This window comes from Patiria miniata, unplaced genomic scaffold (genome assembly GCF_015706575.1).
Source record: "Patiria miniata isolate m_02_andy unplaced genomic scaffold, ASM1570657v1 HiC_scaffold_13, whole genome shotgun sequence".
Taxonomy (NCBI): Eukaryota; Metazoa; Echinodermata; class Asteroidea; order Valvatida; family Asterinidae; genus Patiria; species Patiria miniata.
The window spans coordinates 18,934,914-18,957,321 of NW_024037051.1; the positions used below are offsets into that span (position 1 = coordinate 18,934,914).

A 22,408-nucleotide genomic window follows, 5' to 3' on the forward strand; every position below is an offset into this window, starting at 1 on the left:
GCCAGAATGAAGGTTTACATGTGCCTGCTTCTCCTGATGGTCGTTGGATGTGCCTTGTGTTTTGCAGAGAGTAAGTACCGTATATTTGTTTCATGTTCCAGAATATCCCGATATATTTGTTCAATGTTCCATTATTCCTACCGTTCCGACATAGAAGTATTCTTATAAGTTTTTACCACATTCGCACAGCCCTTTGGGCCTGTCGTATTATGTCATGCTTGGAGTAAATATAGCTTGATTCGAGTTTTGATAATTATGATAGTCTATACGCACATTAAAATGAACGTTTAAGTTTCCATGATAGAGGAGAAAACACGTTTGACTGATTTTTCCCCTAAACGTACGAAACTTGCATGTTCCAAGCCTTATTTATTAGTGTTAACAAAAATGTTCGGTGTCTTTGCAAATGTTCAACGCTATGAAACTTCAACTCTTAATTTCTTTTTATTCAATATCTGTGCAGATGCAATTCATGAATTCAGCACCAATAACATTGTTAATGTCTTGCAGAATTTCTTGCCGAGAAGTTGATGCAAGACCTGGAATCTCGCGGAATAGTGAAGAAGGCGAAGAGTAAGTTCTGTGGTCTTTCATAATAAGTTTGTAATAAAAACTTGACGCAGGTTGGCACTTAACGACATGAATCACAATATTATTGCTCACACGCGTTTGGGTTGCAATTGCATGCTGTCCCAGAGAATATGCCGTTGTTTTTGTTGGAAATGTCAACGAAGTTTTGTTCATTTTCATGCAGAACATTTTTTCATTAAGAACATTTTGCGTTTGTTCTACCACGGACCCTACACACAAGGATTAACGACTCTGCCAAACGCCTGGTTAGACGCGTTATAACGGCCCGTACAGGTGGAAAATACCATGAATACTTGTCAACAAAGACCCCTGCGCGCGGCGGCTCTCAGATTTGCAGGGCTCTGCGCCCGATTTGGTGTCGTAGTCTGTCAAGCCAGCTCATTATATTTATGAATATTCATGATTCTGCGTTTTTTGTCTTTATTATTGAATTCTGATAAGTGATAACGTAACCATGTTAACGCCGAGCAACAATATCTTTAGCTTTAAAATGAACTATGAAATGTCGCTTTTATTTCATCGGGTCGGGACCACATCCTTAAATAATTTTTTAAATGAAAGCCTCTTTAAAAAACGGAATTCGGGTAAACGGTGTTCTCCTCGAAATTTGACGGGGTTTTTTTTCCGGGTAAATACTTCATCTATGGCGACAAAAACTGCACAATACCATTTGTTATATCCTGAAGCATTTATTTTTAACAATTTTGCAACAAATATTAAGGAGTAGTTTTGCTTACAGTTTCATGAATATTTCCGTTTTAGATGTCATGCAAAATAACCGACAAAATGGCACACCTTTGCAATTTGCGATTACAAGCCAAAGGGTATTAATGCCTATTATCATGCGTCTAACCAATTAAGGCAAGTCCGCTCAGTGCATTTTGTACTAGAGCTCAGAATAGTCGTTTATCCTTGTGTGTAGGATCCGTGGTTCTACTTCGTTTATAGGCAATCAATTGTTACCGTCAAATGGTTCATTTATAAATATCAACATTGATTATTCACACACTGAGTGTACAATTCTCCTTTCAATGAGTGTTGTTCTTGGCGTTTGCTGCTTGTTAGATCAGTTTTATTCTGTTTGCCTTAATTTAAAAAATTAACAATCGTTTGCATTGTTTTGAATCGGAATACAGTAAAAACAAAAAAATCTGAAAATCGAGAAGTGAATCTAAACAAATCTTCATTGGAAATGAAAACAAGATGTTTTGTTGTTTATTTGCGTTGTTAATCTTGGAATGGGCCCGTTTATTATTGGCTTTTCCGCTTAAAAAAAGCTTTTAGTTTTCCCCCAATCCCATAGCCTTTGTACATGTTTAATTCAGCCTAGTTTTGGTTAATTTTTGTTCACTCAGAACACGTTGAAATCTGAAAGCAAATAGCACAGAAAAAAAAGAATGCAAATATGTGAATCAATCATGTGTGTCCATTGAGGAAATTAAATTTGTGGTAAACCTTGTGATATTAAAGCTGTCTTCGACGAATTTGAATAAATGAATACCATTTGAAGTTGAACCAAATTATTTGTCATGCCAACGCTATTGCTAAACTTATGGAAGAGTTGTTGGGGACTAAATGTATAAATTTTCAAATAAAACTGGTTGAAAAAGACGGGTTTTAAATTGAGCGACTTTTTTGGGGGGGGGGGGGGTGGGGGTTGAAATTTGCCGAAATCCGATATTCCAAAGTTATATCTTTCCAAGATCATAATTCTGAGAAATAGCGATATCTGAAATTCGGAACTAGTCCCTACCGAACTCCAAAAGTGCCATCCTAGATGTTGAGATCATGTCATAATTTATCACGGGATGACAACATCGTACACGTAAAACGTCGACATCCTGAGATAGTTTATCACGGGATGACGTCTATAACGACATGTTTTAAGAGGGATGCCAACATCCTCGGATAGATCTATCACGGGTAGCACAATCCTGAAAGTAGGATCCCGACATCGTGAGACAATAATATCACGGGATGACGACATCCTGAAAGTAGGGTGTCGACATCCCCAGATACCTTCCAATGCTGTTTAGTGGAGTTATGGGAAGCAATCCTACTTTCAGGATGTTGTCATCTCGTGATAAATGTTCTCAGGTTCTCGACATCCTATTCTTTTGGGATGTCTTTATCCCTAGATACATTATCTGAGGATGTCAACATCTTATTTTTACGATGTCATCATCTCGTGATAAAACATCCCAGGACGTTGACAAAAAAATACGTGTAGGATGTTGTCATCCCGTGAAAGGTTATCACAGCATCTCAATATCTTGAATGGCACCTCCTGAGCCATGTAAGTCCCTTTTCTTTGTGGTATAAAACGAAATAGTTGCAGGCTTTTACTTTATGGTAATTTATCCTGGATGCCTGTAAACGTTAAACATGGACAGTCTCTTTAAAGCTTCCTTCAACAGATTATCCACACAAATATTTCTCTACGAGTCATTCACTTCCATGTTGGTTTCTGTTTCAGCTTGCACAACTGATGCCGAATGTGATCCAATGTATTGTTCTAAACCTCCCGGTCACGATCAGGGCTTTTGCTGGTGGGTGGGAAAAGGACGCTAGGAATTCTGACAATCAACATGAATGAATTAAACCATGGTAAGCCCATCGTTATCAATTGATGAACTTTTCCCATCTTTTCTCTAAAGTAGGTCTAGCGTTGCAAAACCTCTCTCTTTACGACATTTAAATGCTAGTGTCTAAACGTTTGGTCCTCGTAAGTCCATCGTTAGTCCTTGAAGAAATCATGGTGTTTTTTTCTTTTATTATCTCCATGCAGATCGTCAGTGGTTAACCGACAGCAAGGCTTTATTCTGATTCAATAAAAAGATTTGACATTAATTCATTTTTCTTTTCCTGGTAAGATTGTCTCATTTTTGTTAACAATACTGGGTCCGTGTTCCAGCCAGTTTTTTTCCATTGATTCCGTGACAGTGCTGTTCACGTCTGAAGTCTGCTCAATGTGAATTTAAAGAGTGATACTGAAATCAAAATGAAACAAAAAATATCTTTATTCGATCCGTCAATACAGACATATATTAACCGATCGGCACATTTGAATTGTTTACAGAACTTATAAAAGTCTACACTCTTGTCGTCATTTAAATGACACAAATTATGAGCTCGAGCACGGACTTAATAATTATCTCCATGTGATGTGTTTAAAAAAAATCTATGTTCGTTATCTTAGTTTGTTCATGTCTGTAATGTTTTTGTTCTTTTGGGGTGCGTGGTTGTCATTATCTGTGATGATAGGTAAAATCCACTTTTAAAATATCCATGAATATTAATCCTGCATGTATCGTTGAAGCAGCGCTTGGATATGGGAACATTTTATGCATCCTAGGATATTTTGTTTGTGTGTAAAGGCTGCTCACTCTGAATTTAAAGAGCACTTTTGATATCAAAATGAAACGAAAATATATATAATCGATCCGTGAATACCGACATATATTAAACGATCGGCACATTTGATTTTTTTTTACAGAACGCATACAAATCTTAAAGATACATTCTTTAAGATTTGTATGCGTTCTGTAAATGGCACGAGAAGTGAGCTCGAATACGGACTTAATTATTATTTCCACTGTTTTGTGTCTTAAAACAATATACGTTTGTTCCTGTCTGTAATGTTTTTGTTCTTGGGCTTTTGGGGTATCGGTGTTGCGTGGTTATCATTATCCGTGATGATGGGTAAAATCCACTTTTAAAATATCCATTAATATTCTTCCTGCTTGTATCGTGTAAGCAGCGCTGGGATATGGAAACGTTTGCATCCAAGGATTTTTTTTTTGTGGAAAGGGCGGAACACAAGCCGAGAAAAAACATGAGAAGGTTACTTTCTAAATTGGCACACTTCTTTGTCGTGATTTCAAATCAAAAAGACACTGAGGGTTAGCCACAAATGTTTCAGCTTTAAGGTTAGATTGGAATACTCGTTTATGTAATGTTTTTGGTCTTCTTGGTATTTTGGGTATTACATTGGTGCATGGTTATCATTATCCGTGATAATGGGTAAAATCCAATTTTATTTTACGCCCCAACTGTCACAACTCTAGATGGGGCCATTACCGTAAAGTTCAAGGGTGCACACAAGCTAAACTGGTTCTATAATACAGGAAGATGTTCACATGCGATCTTATTTTTCTCGCTGTTGACTAATATAAAGTCATACTATTCCTTTAAAAATGATTGTTGCCTTATCTTTTAAAACCTGCCATTTTGTTGTGTAAAATACTCAGCCATAAATTATGTACATCTTTGTTACAAAACACAGATAGGCTGTCCTTGATGGAATTTATTCTCATAACAGGTGTTTGTTCACTGTAAAAGAAGATCCAATTCTTCAAACAGGACTTTGAAATCATTCGTTATTAATTGAACGTAGGCTATCTCTCATCCTTTTTCATCCTTCGATGCTTTCTCTTTCGTAAACGTACTGTGAATGATACAGCTTCTTGGCAAAATAAATTGACTCTTGCACGCAAAATAATTTATCAGTGTCCATGAATGAATTCTCTAGACGTCTGTCTGTCATAGTCATCCATGTTATTTGATTGTGTTTTCAAACCCCTGCCTCATTTCTTCCATACTTGAAACAAAGTAGAAACAAAATTGGTCATGAACAAGTAAAAGGGACGCCCTCTTTGTACACAATCCGTGTGTGGAGGCCTGTGTGCATTATTTGTCATTGTATCATGACTCCCACCTAGTAAAGAAGTGCGTCTGATTTTGAGGATGTGCGAGCCTTTGCCGCCATTATACCGGTTAAAATCCTAGATATAATATTATGATGTTCCCTTGGGCTATGAAAGCAATGGGAAGCTCAACCAATAGCAGGCCATGCTTTGAGAGAATGAGAACACGTTTCTTACAGAAAAAAATATATATCGCGTTTATCATAACAATTCACGTGAAGCCATGTCCCAGTCCATTCAGTTTTCCTCTCATATTTTAATGCCCGAAAAGTAATGCTCCGAACAGTGTAGCCATCGTTCTATGGCGCAGTAAAACATTTTATTTTCCCCATGCATGCAATGATGCAAATACAGAAAAGCAATAAAACATGTATTTTTAGAAAAACATATGTTGCATGAATTCGGGCGATTCACAATGCAGTGCGCCGCCTAGAGTTTGCCACGGATAATTCATTTTTCCCAGTGCACTAATTTGGGGAGAATTATGCTCGACAAATTGGCAGCGCAGGCTGCCAAGGGAGTCGAGCAGTACGCCCCTACCATTACCTATCACTGGATCATTTGCATGTTCCAAAATCGTGCACACATATGGTAATTAGGAATAGTCTGGTGCCTGGCTGTGCGTTAAATCAGCATTTGTTGTTTCTCAAGTTAAAATGTCACAATTGAAGGTTAAAACACGTAATAAACGATGGAATTAACAACACCATGTACACGATAGAAATATTGCTGCTAATGTGGCTATAGAATTAGAATACAGGAATCAAGGTCTCATCCCATGGTTGGAATAAAGTAAGCTCTGGGGACGAGGTTGCAGTGCGGGATATTTGACATTATAAGTTTATCCAGTCAGCAGTTCAGTTCGTTAACGTATATGATTCGAGTATCTGTTTGTCCTTTTGTTTTCTTTTCTTATTATCAATTTGGTATTTTTTTTAACGCAGCAGCGCACTATGCCCCAATCTATAACAAATTAGCTCAAGTTGTGACACTCGTTCAAATGAGCCTTGTTTTGTCGACCGTACACTAACAAATGGACTCTCTGTGGCAAACTCTTGGTGGCGCACTTTATATTGTTAAAATGCCCGGATTCCAACGACGTAATATTGGACTATATTTTGATGTTCATCTATTCTGATTATGCTTTTGAATCTGATGGGCTATACAGTGGCATAGCAAGCGGCTGGGGGGGGGGGGGGGGGGTGGGGGGTAAGGTGGTATTTCCCCCGCCTTGATATTTTGTAACGAGTGCCCTTTTTGTAACGAGTGTATGTTTTGTCATTGTGTGCCCTTAATTTTGCGTACGATGGCAATATTATTGTTCCACCAAGAAACGTGCCACCCATTGTCCCTACTTGATTCCGTTTCCCTGGCCTATCCCTCTGGGTCTGACAAGTTAAAACTGTTATTTTTTCTCATTGTCTCCTCTCTACAAGTTTCTGCAGGCTTGCAAGCCTCAGTGCCTGGGACATGCACTTTGAGGAATCCTTGGTTTCCTTACCAGAAAGAAAGAAATAATTTTAACAATCATTTACTTCATTTCGTATGAATATAAGAACAGGATAAATGCTTCAGATTTCAAATATGCACTTTGCTGTCAAGGCTGGGTTGGGGCAACCTTGAAATTAAAAAGCAAATAAATCTGCGCAAAAAAAAGTATTGCATTTATTTATGTTAATTTTCAAAAATTGATATTAACAAAGTTCATATAGTACAAATGATACCATGTTCGTATGAATATATCACGGTATTTGCTGGTACTACCAAGTTTTAAGCATAAATTACTCGCATCTGTATGCATGAAAATTAGGCAAACGCTTTTACTAAAAAGCATTTGCTGAAAGCTGAAAATAATTACTTTTTACATTTTAGCTGTTGCCTCACTATTAGCGTTTACTTTTTTCATATGAATAAAAAGGAGCAAATGCTTCAGATTTCAAATATTTACTTGTCATATTACAAGGCTTGGTTGGGGCTACCTTGAAAATATACAAGCACATTATGCGCAAAAATGACTGCATTTATAAATGTTAATCGCGGAAATTAATATTAACGAAGTTCAGAAAGTACAAATGATACCATAGTTTGCATGAATAAAAACTGGCATTTGCATTTACTACCAAGTACTCGCATGAGTATGAATCAAAATTAGGCAAACGCTTACGTGTTTACGTTAAATAGCTAGTGAAGACATTCCTTTGTTTTCGTGTAGTTAAGAAAAACCTAAGAAGAAATACTCATCATACTCACACTTTGACCTCTTTAAACCCATATTTTAACAATGAATCCCTTGAGTGTTTCTCTTCATTTTGCGAAGGATAAACCTAACCCGAAAATGCCTCTAAACCGGTTTTTACAGAGAGGAGAAAACCTTGTGTGGATGATGTAAAACAGCTTTTGCTGATCTTTTTATCTAGCATCAATATTTTGTTATAAATAGAAAAGAAATATTAGTAAATATCGGGTCTTCGATCGGTAACTCGTTCTTGTGTTACAAAATTCTGGCATCCAAATTTACCAATCAACATCTTAGTCCACACATCTGACCGAAGTGACGTCCCAGTTTTGAAAGTCGACTCCGATTGGCTGCCGCGCGGGGTTGCATACAATTTCCATTTAAGGACAATATCAGACGTTCGACCGTGGCTCTGTACACAAGAATGTTTGATCCTTAGAATATAGATTGGTTTGCATCATTTCTTTATAGTTTTTGAATATCTTCTCTATCCTCTCGGCAATGCAGAATTTCTTCTGTTCTCATGAATGTAAGTATGATGCCACTAGCAGTAGGGCGCTTCGACGCGCGGATGTCGGCAACAGCCAGATAATCGAATTGTTCTCCTTCAAAGGCCACAATGATAATGGCATCCGTCGAGTTTGATACCTTAATGTCTCGGCCACTCTGAACTCAAGTGTTGACAGCCATATTTCCCAGGATCAAGTCTCACAGACGAGCGACAAGAGAACTCTGAAATACCCAAAAATGTACAGGCCTTAAGTGGGCTGGAAAATGCAAAGAGGGTACTGTCTGAATTGAAATGACCAAAACATTAAAAGAATGATTGACAATAAACGAAATTGCTTTAGTCCGGCAATTAAAAGCCGATCGCCACAATATGAGGCGAATTTATCGAAATTAGGACGAATTAGAATGTTTCAAATTAGTTTCACTGCACCTTCAAAGTAAAGGGACGAACCTGTGTTAACAGGAACAGAGTGCCTGTTCTCTTTCTTCAGCGATTGGGCCAGACTCGTATGCTGCTGTGGGGGGGGGGGGGGGGGGGGGGACGCCACACCTCCTCCACAGCGAGTTTGTTACCTTCCCAGGTTGCTCATTCGTGGCGGGATGCGTGCATGACGAAACGTTATTGTAAGATTTGAAGTGAATCACTTTGATAGTTAGAAAGCTAGACAAATGAACACGCATGTGATGCATATAGTGCAAAGCATGCTTTATTTTTCATTATAAATGACCTTGCATATGTATGGATCGCCTTGTCGCACAACATAACACAAAAATAATCTTGCATGATACATAACCCTATGGATACAAAATTGATGGCCATGAATACTATAATTATGAAAAGTGGAATCTTGGCATATTTATTAAGTCCCTGCCTGAAGCTTTTTTTGGCGGGCCACAGAGAGGCAATTCCGGGCGAGCTAAGAATTCTCTCACGGAGGTCCCACCCTTTCAATCGCTGCAGCCGGCGGTCCAGGATTATCAGGATACATTCTCAGTACTTGGTGTTTCCGGGTGCATACCTATGTTCCCCAATACCGATGTTCCCCAAAATCCTTACCTGCAATCCTTACCCGAAACCCTAACCCTAACCCTTACCCTAACCCCGACACTAACCATAACCTTAATCCTAAGAATTTCGGGGAACATCGGTACTAGGGAAAATAGGTATTGGGGAACATCGAGGAGACCCCGTTGTTTCGTATAAAGCTGTGGCACATGCTCCCACAAACACGCGTATCTCCCTGCATATTCCCGTGTATTGACGATATGGCATGATGCCAAATTTACATTTTAAGAAATGTAAACGCTCTTAAATTGTGGTTTATTCAGGCAGATGCACTTGTATGCATTACTGCCATTTTAACGGGCTCAAGGTTTCTCATTCATGGCGGGATGCGTGCATGACGAAACGTTATTTTAAGATTGGAAGCGAATAACTTTGATAACTAGAAAGCTAGACAATACACGCATGTGATGCATAGTGCAAAGCATGCCTTATTTTTCATTACAAATGATCTTGCATTATGTATGGATCGCCTTGTCACACAACCTAACACAAAAAATAATCTTCCATGATATATAACATACAAAATTGATGGCCATGAATACCACAGTTATCAAAAGTGGAATCTTCGCATATTTATTAAACCCCGACATTTTTTGGCGGGCCACAGAGAGGCAAATCCGGGCGAGCTAAGAATTCTCTCACTTAGGTCCCACCCTTTCAATCGCGAAAGCACTGTACTAGATATACAAGAGTACAAATGAATTGGATGGAAATACCTTTTATATTCAACATGAACAGGTATTTTATCCATGTTAGTTCTATTGTAAACCTTTATGAGCATCACAAATTGTTAAAATGAGAGATACTCAAATGAAAGACTGTCACACCATGAGTCTGTTTTTCCCATGGAGGACAGAAGTGGATGTACTTGACAAATTAGCAGGACAGAAAATCAAACGCAGGAAGGCAGAATTTGTATGATCAAAATAATAATTAATATTTGATTTATTTTAAGCCAACAGTTACACCAATAAGTTAATAACTACCTACTTAATAAAAAAGAAAAAATATTTACAAAAAAAAAATATACTTAATCTTGAGATCACGAGACTGATCTTTTTAACCCTCCAAATACCGGTATTAAGGTGACTGCTTTTGAAGTACCTCAGAAGTACCACACCAGGTGTTCAAAAGGTCCGTGTCAATGCATTGAATACTTAGCTGTGGTCGCGTGCAATTGTCCACAGAAGATCAGTTCCAACAGTTGGTCTGTTCTTGGCTCCGTGTCTCCCCAATCCCACATGTACTTGGAAGTCGATGGGATCCGGTCAGCCTGGCTGCTATAGGTTCAGATCACCTTGTCAGCAGGTAGGTAGGTAAGCGTCGTGCACCGACAGTCCACACAGGAATCGGTTAGTCGACTCTAGCCGACTCGCCCCACACAGGAATCAATTCGGCAATCGTGAGTTCAATCCACACAGGATTCGTGAACTCAGTTGTCCACTAAGGACCTCTGACCTTGACCTCATGAAGTTCCCCACAGGGAAAAAAGCCAGTTTGCAGGATAAACTGGATTTTAAATCATGGGCCACGCCCTGGTACACACAGTACCACTGTATGTACAGGTACATGTACATGTACTCCCACAGGACTGTACACAGTGAAGTCTAGAATGGCAGTGCCCTGGGGAATGCACATGGTATCCAAGACCTAACAAAATTACTCAACCAAAGCATTAATTTGCATACTGTCATTTGCATAAGAAAGATTTAGCTCTGCTTTACACTCTGGGTAGCCTCAATTCTGGATGGAGGAGAATTAAATTAACTTGTGCTAAAATAAATGTATAAGTGAAAATCCCATAATTAATTACTTGAATAAACACAATGATAAATACAAAAATTGAAACATTATTTAAAATTATAAATCACACTTTGTGACAAAGACAATTGCACAGTAGACTTACAGTAACAAGTTTCACTGTTTGAAGCCCCTTTGCAAAGGATGATAAATAACTCCTTTTTTATAATTAGCATTTCTGCAGCTAACCAATGTGCTGTTTTCATGTTTGTTCGGGGAACATCGGTACTGAGGAACATAGGAACATAGGAATTTACTTCTAATTTGTCACTTTTTTTCAGCGGCTTTGACATCCTTCAAATTGCCTGCATCTGATAATCACATATGCGCATGCGTGTATTAATTCTAATTTATGAGTTATGGTCCACGGGCGAACTTGGAAGGGGGGGGGGGTGCAATTACGATGTGCGTAATTGGTACAAACATAAACAACGCCCCTAGAGCCACGTAGTCTTTAAATAAAGCGTCTGTATATAATTTATAGATGTACGTGTTTCAACAAAACTTGCAAACGGTTCTGTGATACTGATAGGCCAGTAGTGAAGCCCGTCTGTATAAGTCGGTATTTCGTCATCACGACTACCCTCTCGGCGTTATTTTCCTTTTATCATTCGCCCCCAGCGGCGTAGCCAGGTTTTTTTTCATCGGAGGGCTGGGGGGGGGGGGGCACCAGCATGTCATGAGGGGCACCAAGGGTGGACCCAACAACAACATTTCCCCCAAATTTTCAGGCCACCGCAAGAGCTTCTAATTCGAAAAGCGGGGTGACGCTAAAGGGCGCTCTGTCTTCGTATCAATGTATTCACATTTCATACAGCCGTGAGATTCAGGAAAGTCAAAATAGCTCAAACAAATACTTTAAAACGACGCTTCCTCGGCAAGCGGGATATGGCTGATTTGTTTTATGTGGGGGGGGGGGGGGACATGGGGGCACTGGGAATGGGAATTTTTTTTGGGGGGGGGGGGCACTGTGGACCCCACCAAGTACAGTAGAAGTCCGTCTGGATTTGAGGATGTGCAAACCTTTGCCGTCATTATACCGGTTCACATCCTAGATATAATATTTTGGTGTTCCTTGGGCTATGAAAGCAATGGGAAGCTGTAAGGAAGCCTCAAAGAATGAATTCTTGATCAGTACCTTGTGTCTGCTCTAGAGAATAACAAGCCATGCTTTGAGATAATGAGAACACATTCCCTACAAACAAAAGAAAATATCACGTTTATGGAAGCGATGTTAAAACTTTACTTGCAACGTGCTAAACCACAGTCATGGTAACGGACAAGAGCTGATTTAAGAGACTTCTACTTTCCCTGCTATATCTAGCAAAATAATTGTCAGGGGAATCGCGCACCGACACCACCGAGGCCTTGCGGAAAAAGCGAGGCCGAACCCCCCCCCCCCCCCCCCCCCCCCCAGGATACAAACACACGCACACACAAGTCTGATCTGATACACCGTGCCCTCTGGAGACATGCACACAATAGGGAACAAAATATTGTATACGTCTCCACGGGGCCATTTCTATAGATGAATACGTCTCCATACGGTTTTCACGAAACAGATACCAGTCGAATCTCGTTAGTACAAACTCTCTTAATACAACATTCTGGTTATAACAAACAAGCCTTAGTCCCGACTGTGCATTTATGTGCACAATGAATGGGACTGATGTTCCTCTTAATACAAAATACTGATATAACAAACAATTTGGCTAGGTCCGAACGAGTTTGTATTAACAAGACTCGACTGTATATGGATTTACTCAAAAATAAATTTCCAAGGTACGTTGCTCCGTCGCAAATGGTACTGAGTTTTAGTACAGGGATATTAATTCCAAATTTCAGCCAAGGAAATTAATTCTGGTTAAAATAAGAGCATTTTGAAACTGAACTTTCAAACTCGAAATCTTTAGTACACGAGAACAAAGAAATGTCTCCATAAGGATATAAGTATTTGCCTGCAACGGGGACCCCCTGTATATATCTCTTTTGTTTGTACTTCAAACTTTTTAGGAAGACCACCCATATGTTTTGTACACGAATCCAAATTGGGGACCTCTTGGAAATTCGGGACCCTATAGTCCTCTTTTGTTCAACGTCCCCTATTGAATGTAGGAACAAACTTTCACTCTATCAGGTCTGCATTTACCTGCAATAAGACCCCCTATTAATTGTGACTCTTTTGTTTGTACTTTTTAGGAAGACACCCCATATAGGTTTAGTACACGATCGTCAATTGTGGACCCTATTGTCCTCTATTGTTCAACCTATTGTTCCTACTGAATGCAGATACAAACTCACACGCACAGCACACATGTTTAATTACGTTATATACGAAGTGTGGGGATTCCTTTGTTTCCGTGTATGAAAAACCCTTGTGCAAAAAAAACTCATTTTACTTACACTGTGAACACTATTTCAAATCATTTTTTGCTTTGATTCCTTTCAGTGTTTCTCATTTTGCCACTGATAAACCTAGCCCACAAAGGCCTCTAAACCTGGTTTGCAGACAGAGGGAAACCGTCGCTGCTACGTGGTTTATGTGGACCTCTTTTGTAATGCTTGTACACCCATATTTTATCCTCAGGACCTGCTTTTGTTTCCTTCTTTTGTTCCTATTGTTTGTACTTTTTCTCAACACGTCCCGTAAGGTTTGTACACAAAAACTCCAGAGGACTTGGCCCAAGTGTGTCTGTACCTTTCTATTTAGGAAGTCTTCCCGTATGTTTTGTGCACGATCGTCAATTGTGGACCTTCAGGAATTGTGGACATTCAACGTCCCCTATCGAATACAAAAATACATACCCACACACACATTTGGTAAATACAAATCATGCCCGTCTGTTGCGCGAGATTTTACAACGTATACTATAAATAATGAATTATTGCCTCTTGTCTGCGTAGTTATGATCATAAAATTGATATAAATTGCATTCGAAATAATTTCCGCCAGCTGAAAGCTTATAGTAACTTTCACACTAGCAATTAAGGCGCGCTTGCGCTACACAGCTTATCATCATCTTTTATCGCGATTTTCTCTGGATTTATTAATAACATAGTCGCACATGGTATTGGCAACATGAACATTGTATAAGAAATTGAAACTAAGAGAATCGCATGAAAGTGCACTTTGGTTTTACACTGGCCCAATGTGAGACGATACGGTAGCGAATGCCAAAGATAGGATGAGGCTGCGGGTCGGAGGTCAGAGGACGGTGATGTAGCGATGAGTTGGACGGTAGGTCGGACTCCAAGAATCTCAAAGTACGAAGAGCGGGATGTGGGCCCTTCCCAGCCGTGAATCGCGCCGCCTGCCCCCAGGAGGCTTCCAGAGGTGAAAGTGACGCCACCGACACGGCCACGGGTATAAGAGCAATGCCCCTTGCATGGCAAGAAAAATAGCAAATAATGTATAGGCCTATATTTTGTTTCGGTGGGAACCTAAAAAATAACACGAACATTAAAAGCTCACATCTTGATAATTTTTGTTTGTAACCTCAGAGGAGACCTTTTTTTTTGCCCATGGAAAGACAAAAAAAGCCATGTTTAGATGAGCATGTTGCATAAACTCCAAAGCCATTAGGGATGCCGGCCTGTAAAAAGGCCCGGAACTGCCTTCGCCGGCCCAACCACAATTTTAATGCCCTCATATTTCTCCGGTATAAGAGCATTAGGAGGGCCATGAACTTGATAATTTGTTTAACAAAAATAATAGAAGAACTTGGAGGAAGCCGTGTAAAGGACTGCGAGCTCGTATTTCTGTGAAATTCGGAGGAATTAGGCCCTAAAAATGGCTCTATTGTGCCATGGAACATATAAGCGTCCATTTCCAAAATGGCGATGGGCTTGAGGGTTGCTTTAAACGATAATCAACTTTTGATGAAATTCTCTCCGAAAAGTCGCTTAACCTCCAAAAAAATTGAACAGAAAATGAAAGATGATGAAATAGGCTATAATTTTTTGTGTGTCTCAAACACCTTGGAGAGTTGTGAGTTTTTTTTCCTAATTTTGGGAAGTGCGCGTAATAATCACTGAGGTCTGTGGCAGACTAGTCTGCAGTGGCAAGAGTCAAACGAACTGCGAACCGGCCTGTCAATCCAAAGGTGAGTACTGACCAATGAGATAACGACTTTGGGTCAGGTGCATGGGCATCACGAGGGGAACCCCCCCCCCCCTTCTCATCCCCACCCCCGGACAAGCAAAACAAATAGATAAAAGAGAAGGGAAAAAAGGGGGGAAAAAGAGGTGCGAAGTCATATTTTTGTTAATTTAATGGGTTGGGAGCGGGCAAATGCCCCCCTCTAGAAAAAGGCCTGCTGACGCCCATGGTCAGGTGACTAAACAACTGTTGCTATAGGCGTGTCCGCCATTAACTCGGTCAAACTGGGTCACACGTAACCCTTCCGTTTAATTATGTTTTGGACCGATCTAGATGGTTAGCGGTTATAAAATTCCTTCTCCTTGGGGATATTTCAACAATAGGGCGACACCAATATGTCGCCCCGATAAGGCGTACGTGTCGCCCTAATGTAGACGAGATAAGCAAGAAGTGTCGCCCGTTCACAGTGTTCGTAAGTTTAATCGCACACACTTGATACAACAATGCACATACAATGTGTATTGTATTATAATAAAGTCACCATGTATCATAAGATTTCAACACAAACAATTTGAGTTGTTTCAATTATAGTTCATGTACTAAAAGATGAATCATGTTCACACTTTTGTGATTCAAACCGTTGTTTAACATGTTCGTGCTACTTTGACCTATCACTTCCGGCGCGGTGTTACTGGAAGGTCAAAGTTAGGCGAATTAAATATGGAAAGAAGCGTCAATATTAGCGTAACATATCCTCATTGAATATGTACACATGTTCCGCCAACAGATGGCGCCCTCCATAACTATAACCTAGCATTTCGCTTCTCGAAAAGAGACGGTGTATATCATGTCAGAATAAAACACAGGAGTCGAGTCCGAAACCGTGTAGTGTTCAACCATTTATTCTTAGGAATACAGTCCAACACTCTTTACAATTAGAACAAACGGAATTTCCTCCGAACAGTTACCCTTGTCCAAAATGTGGACATTGTTGTGCGTTATCATCTACATGTACTAAATTTCAAGAGATTGAAGGACACAAATTGACAGGATACTGTAATCAGCAACTTTTGGGCTGAAATGAGTACCCTACTTATTAGCCCCATAAATGTGGCCAATTTACTGGACTACCTCCGTAAATAAAGGCCACACTTCCACCATGTACAAAAACATGTCGAACTTTGTCAAATTTTGATATTCACATTCAGGCTTAGTTTGTTGTCATTTTTGCTTTAGAAGCATACTCACCCTCTTTATAGGCTAATCATAAAGTGCTGCCTTTTTTCAGATGTCTAATTTTCGTGAAACTACAAATTAAGCCTAAAAGTGAAAATCAAAATTTGACAAAGTTCCACATTTTTTGTACATGGTGGACGTGTGGCCTATGTTTACGGAGGTAGTCCAGTAAATTGGCCACATTTATGGGGCTACCTGCTAATGTTGCCTTTGACATACTTGCAGGATTTCCAAAGAGGACTAATGAATAATTATAACCTACCAACTGAAGCATTTTCTCTATAATAAAAACAATAATAATAAGACCTTCTGTGGGGGACGCTAAATACAAAACAAGTCATGATGACGTCATATCATTCTAATGGGCACCCCTAGCAATACCCAAGAGAGGCTTCGTGTTTAAGCTCTTACATGAGCTTCTTCATGTCACTTGGTGGTCGGTCTGTCTGTCCCTGAAAATTGACCAAAATACGGCCCATTAGTTTCCCACAAAATATAAGGACCAAATTTGTATTGTTAAAAAAAAGCAAACTAATAAAATATGTAGTAAGCAAAATTGTTTGTAACAACATATTATGAAAAGTTGGTAATGGGAGGCAAAATATGTGCAGTGTTATTAAAGTCACGTGGTATGTTCCACAAATTGCTATAAATAAGGGAATAAATGTGTGCTCGAGAGGTTTTTATCACTCTGTTTAATACCGCTTAGAGTCTGGGTGCTGATAATTACCCGAGCCGAAGGCGAGGGTAATTATCAGCACCCAGACTCTAAGTGGTCGTAAACAGAGTGATAAATACCGACCGAGCACATATTGATTCCCATTCATAAATACCTTATCCGTAAAAAATATCAAATAATTCGTTCAAAAAATCCCGATTTTGTTCAACAAGTTCACTTCATGCTTTTTGAAACATCCCTCTAGCAAAATAATGGAGTGTTCAGCTGGCGAGTAAGATGTAAACAACCCTTTTATGGAGATTGACGCGCGCGTAGCATGTTCTGCGCGATGTCATGCAGAACGCACCTGGGGCGTTGCGTTTTGAAGTTAGAATTATAAAATTCTGACTCGCATCATAGTGTTGCGCATGCCTACGTGAGGATTGTGAACGTTCAACCAATGAAACGGTAAGAGGAACATGATTTTTAGGAGTCCACATTTTATTGTGACACTGGAAAAGTGTTTAAGACCAGCTAGCCATGTCTTTATCATCCGTTTAAGACCGGCCACGTGACGGGCTCTCGACCAATAGGAATAGCTTAACTGTCTGAGGTATTTATGAATCTAGTTTTAAGGTGTAAGTTTAAAGAATGTGCATGTGTGCCATCAGCGTCGCATTTTTTTGGCGTCGCACTTTTCAGCTCTGGCAGGGATCGTTTTGATCGATTTCATGCAAGACTTTCGTGCAAGCTAGACGGCCTAATTAAGCTTATTGTGCAGTTGCACTTATTAAATTAAAAAAAAACCCAAAATGTTGCTTGGACCCAATTCTGTGCATACGCTATAGGCCACGAAGAAGGTCATGTCTGTGATCAACGGGGGCGTTCTATTTTCCCAAATAGAACTTCCCAAGGGATCAGCTCTGAAGGCTATAGTTTTGTTCTAAATCACACTTATCCTTCAATGCTACATGTAATATCCTGGGCCATTTTTTGATTACGTTCGCCACTGATGCAACCGGACCTCAGTTTTATTATCATATTTTAATGCAGAAAATGCAGAAAAGTAATGCTCAGAATAGTGTATAACCATCATCTTTAGCTCAGAGCAGAATTTTATTATGCCCATGCATAGACAAAAAGCAATAAAACATTTATTTTTAGATTACCTTATGTTGCATAAACTCCAACGACTGCAGTGATGTCTATACTGATCTCCACAGATGCTGATTCTGTTTTTTTTCTGAATGCACAGCCCCGGAAATGCTTGGACTGGCTTCATTTTGAGATCAATTTATCAATGTTATTAATAATAAAGCTAGAAGAACGATTTATTGTTACACAAGTTCTTCCTTTTAGCCGTACCTTTCTTTTTCCTACTTTTTAAAACTTACCTTTGGGGAAATGGTTAAAATTCAAAAGTTAACTTTACATGGAGTAGGCCTATGCCATTTTAGTTAACAATCCCCCTCTACTTTCTTGTTTGTCCATGGATCGTTCTTCGATTAATTTCACCTGTTACTTTCTTACATGTTTTTGATATTCACGGACAGTTGTATGTATAGCTATGAACAAAATTAGCAATCTCGTTCAAACTTTGTAATCTGAGCATACCTTGATAGATCTGTAGGTATCTTCTTTTTGGGGTGAGGATGGTGGGGGATGGGCCAGGGGAGTTGGGTTTTTGTTTTTCTTGTTTGCGTTTACGATGTGCATGATGTGTACAAACACGAAAAACGCCCCTGGAATCTCGTGGTATTTCATTTAAAAGTAAGTGTTTCAACAAAACTGGCAATAGATGACGGTCATGTGACACTTGAACCCTGCAGCTACTACAAAGAAGTGTACTCGGTGCAGCTGTTGTGGCGCATTCGTTCAGTAGACAGCAAGTTGAAAGCATCCAGTGCATTTCCGCCTCCTGACTTTGCTTTGGTTTTCAAGTCCGTTTCAACCTGAAATGTAAGCTTTGGATAAACGTGGCCAGATATGATATGTCAGTAGCTTGGAAAGAAAAACGTCCTGGTTATTAAATTTGTTTATGGGTTACGGTAATCTGTCATGGGATGTACCTTGGTATGACTTTACATTGCATAAACGAGAGTGATGTACGTGTTATGTGTACTTTTACTGCTGCTTCTGAGCCGAATTAATCAGCGGGGGAAAAAGATATGACATACTTTTTTTGTTTAAGGCTCGCATTGGTTTACATCTAGCATGGCAATACAACCACATCATTGAGAGTTTCTTACTGTCTGTCATTTTCTCCCTCACTTTCTAGATTAGCCAGAATGAAGGTTTACATGTGCCTGCTTCTCCTGATGGTCGTTGGATGTGCCTTGTGTTTCACACAGACGGAGGGTAAGTTAATTTGTTCAGTGTTCCATTATCCTTCAACGGTTCCGACATAGAAGTCGTCTTATAACCAAATTAGCACAGCCCCTTAAGCCTATCGTATATGTTTAAAGTAAATATATTTTGATTCGATTTTCTTTTTTCTTTGTTGTATAAAACAAGAAATACACTCAACCAAAACAGAAAGTCCTACCTTAATATTTGTTTGTCTAACTCAAAAACTACTGGGCACATCTTGCTCAAATTACAACCGATCAGTACAGAAATTCATTTCCAGCCAAGTTTTTTGCCTACAACAGTCGTAATTAATGTTCAAAATATGCAATTAATGACCAATGGTACCCCCAAAAAAGTTGCAATGTTGTATGCGTGCAAGGTGAGTTTGAACCACAACTTGCACGTATCATTTGTCATACATTGCATAAATCCGTACACATTATCTCTATTTTGGGCCAAATAAAGAGTATGGCTGGATTGCTAAGGAATGTCTGTACTGATTAGTCGTTATTTGAGCGAGAGGTACTCAGTAGTTTTTGAGTTAGACAAAAAAAAGTATTGGAAGGGGGGGGGGACTTTCTTTTTTTGTTGAGTGTAGTTTCAGGTTATAACGGCAATTTATCCTGGATGAACATGGACTTTAAAGTTCCCTTCAACATGTTATCCACACAAATACAGCCTGTCAAAAAAAAAATGGTACAATCGTAAACGTTTTTTTTTTCAATATCAAATCTCAACATAAGTAAGTCGTTTTGAGCATCACATTAAAGAAAAAAAAGACCAGGCTTTCCAATACTATTTGTTTCATCTCATTTGCTTTGTCAATCAGAGATAACTCCAGTTTACTGCGGAACACAAAAATCGAGTTTGTGCCACAGTGGCGAAACAACTCTGCCCATGCATAAAATTGGCACAAAATCGATTTTTGTGTATCGCACTAAATTGATTATATCTCTGAATTGACAAAAGCAAATAGAACATTGGATCACTATTGGAAAGCCCAGTCTTTGTTCTTTAAAATTATGCCGAGTAAGAATAACTTATTTTGAAATTTCATATTTTTTTTCTGATTGTACCAGTTACATCCATGTCGTTATTTGAGCGAGAGTAGTTTTTGTGTCTGACAAAAAGTAAAAGTATTTTTCTGGACCCAAACCTGAAACTACCTTTCACCTTCTATAACTAATTGCCCTTCAAATAATACATTCAAATATACACTGAAATCGTTCATACTTAATTCTCAGAGTGCCTGATTTATTATATCGTTAAGTTGATTCAGCCGTTATTGGAATGTTGTTTATTGTCGTGTAAATGCTTATACATATTTAGCTATTGTCATTATTTGTAAATTCTATAATTAGTGTTGTTTGTCTTGTTTTGTTTTGTATTGTTGAGCACATCCTTCTCAGTGTGCTTGATTCATTACTACAGTAAGCCGATTTAGCCGCTATTGCTTATATATTGTCTTGTCTGCTTTGTTTAGCTGCTTCACATTAAACTATTGTCATTATTTGTAAATTCTATAATTAGTGTTGTTTGTCTTGTTTTATCTTGTGTTGTTGGGCACATCCACCACAAGCTTCGGCTTTTTGTGATGATGCCTCCACTGAGTGGAAAAAAATGTTTTATTGAAGTGAATTATTGAATTGAATCCATGTTGGTTTATGTTTCAGCTTGCACATCTAATGCCCAATGTCCAGGACGCTACGGGGTATGTCATCAAACATTGGGATATTGTTTTAAATTGAACCCTCTTGGCGTAGCACCAAGAGCGTCGTAATTCAAGTTCAAAACACCAGAACTACTGACAACGGACTTGAATGAATTAAAACATTGTAAGTCCATCATTATCGATTTAGTGGTCTTTTCCCATCTTTTCTCAAGTAGATCTAGTGTTGCAAACCCTCATTTCTTTACGCCATTTAAATGCATACTTACAGTCATTACAATTTTAGTGGCTAAACGGGTCCTCTGAAACGTTTCCATTGTTGTTTTTAAAAACAAAATAAAGTGTATTGTTTTCTTTTATTATCTCCATGCAGATCGACAAATGCTACCCGACTGCAAGGCTTTATTCGGAATAAGTAAAACATATTGGACATTAACTATGGTTTCTTAATTTCTGATAAGATTGTCTAATTGTTTGTTAACAATGCTGGGTCCGTGTTCCAGCCATTTTGTGTTCCATGGATTCCGTTACAGTACTGTTCACGACTGAAGGCTGCTCATGATTATGAATTTTAAGAGCGATATTGAAATCAAATATCACACAAAAAGAATCTAAATCCATCCGTTATTACAGGAATATTTAACGATCGGCACATTTGAATTGTCAACAGAACGCATACAAATAAATTTTGAAGATACATTCTTCTCATTATTTTAATAACACGAATTATGAACTCGAGCACGGACTTAATATTATTCCCACTGTGTTATCTTTTAAAAAAAAAATGTGTTCAGGTTTATTTTATTCCTCGCTGTAATGTTTGTTTTTTTGGTAATTCTTGGGTTTTGGGGTATCGGTGGTGCATGGATATGATTAGTCCTGGTGATGGTTATAATACTCATTCTTCCCAAGCCCAGATTATGTGTTTCGTAGCATCCAGGCATCAGTGTTCCAAAGAATGGAGAAGGAAGGGGAAAGGAAGAGGGAATAAGAACAAAGTGGAGAATGTAAATAATAAACACTGCTGCTCAAAACTCCGCGAAGCTAAAATCAGGTTCTGCAATCCATGGCAAAAGATTGTACATTCTATCATGTCGGCACAAGCTGCCGCGGCGTGAAGTCGCTTCATGTACGGTGGTTAACAGCTGCAGCTGTGCAAAACAAAAGCACGTGCTCGCTCGCAGCCAGTTACGAATTGAGCTGATTCTTATTAGTGACAACTCTAAATAACGAGGGCATATTTCGATAGAGTCGAGCTACAATTTTGATATTTGCGCCACAGAGCATCTGCAATCCACAAATTTCCCGGGGCTCTTTAAACGTCCCCAGATCCCACAACTTCAGGGCTTCGCACATAAAAAAGTCCACTATATAGGAATTAAAGAACCTCCTCCCCCCTGCATTCTGGGATCAGGGAGCAGGCCTGAACAAGGTATGCGCAAAGCTACTGAGCATGTACATGCAGTTTTGCGACAATGAAATCAAAAA

The 22,408-nt window shown here is 39.1% G+C and overlaps 2 long non-coding RNA genes across 3 annotated transcripts; both read left to right on the top strand.

The window, feature by feature from the left end:
* LOC119719356 lies at positions 1–3,448 on the top strand. The gene is made up of 4 exons (XR_005269907.1): positions 1–70; positions 511–573; positions 3,068–3,198; positions 3,380–3,448. It is a non-coding gene; the product is annotated as an uncharacterized LOC119719356 (long non-coding RNA).
* Positions 3,449–10,168: 6,720 nt separating this feature from the next.
* Positions 10,169–20,977, top strand: LOC119719363. 2 transcript variants are annotated; one of them, XR_005269910.1, is made up of 3 exons: positions 10,169–10,425; positions 19,181–19,260; positions 20,925–20,977. It is a non-coding gene; the product is annotated as an uncharacterized LOC119719363 (long non-coding RNA). The 2 variants fall into 2 exon arrangements; XR_005269913.1 differs by having other exon boundaries at positions 10,169–10,417.
* Positions 20,978–22,408: the final 1,431 nt, after the last annotated feature.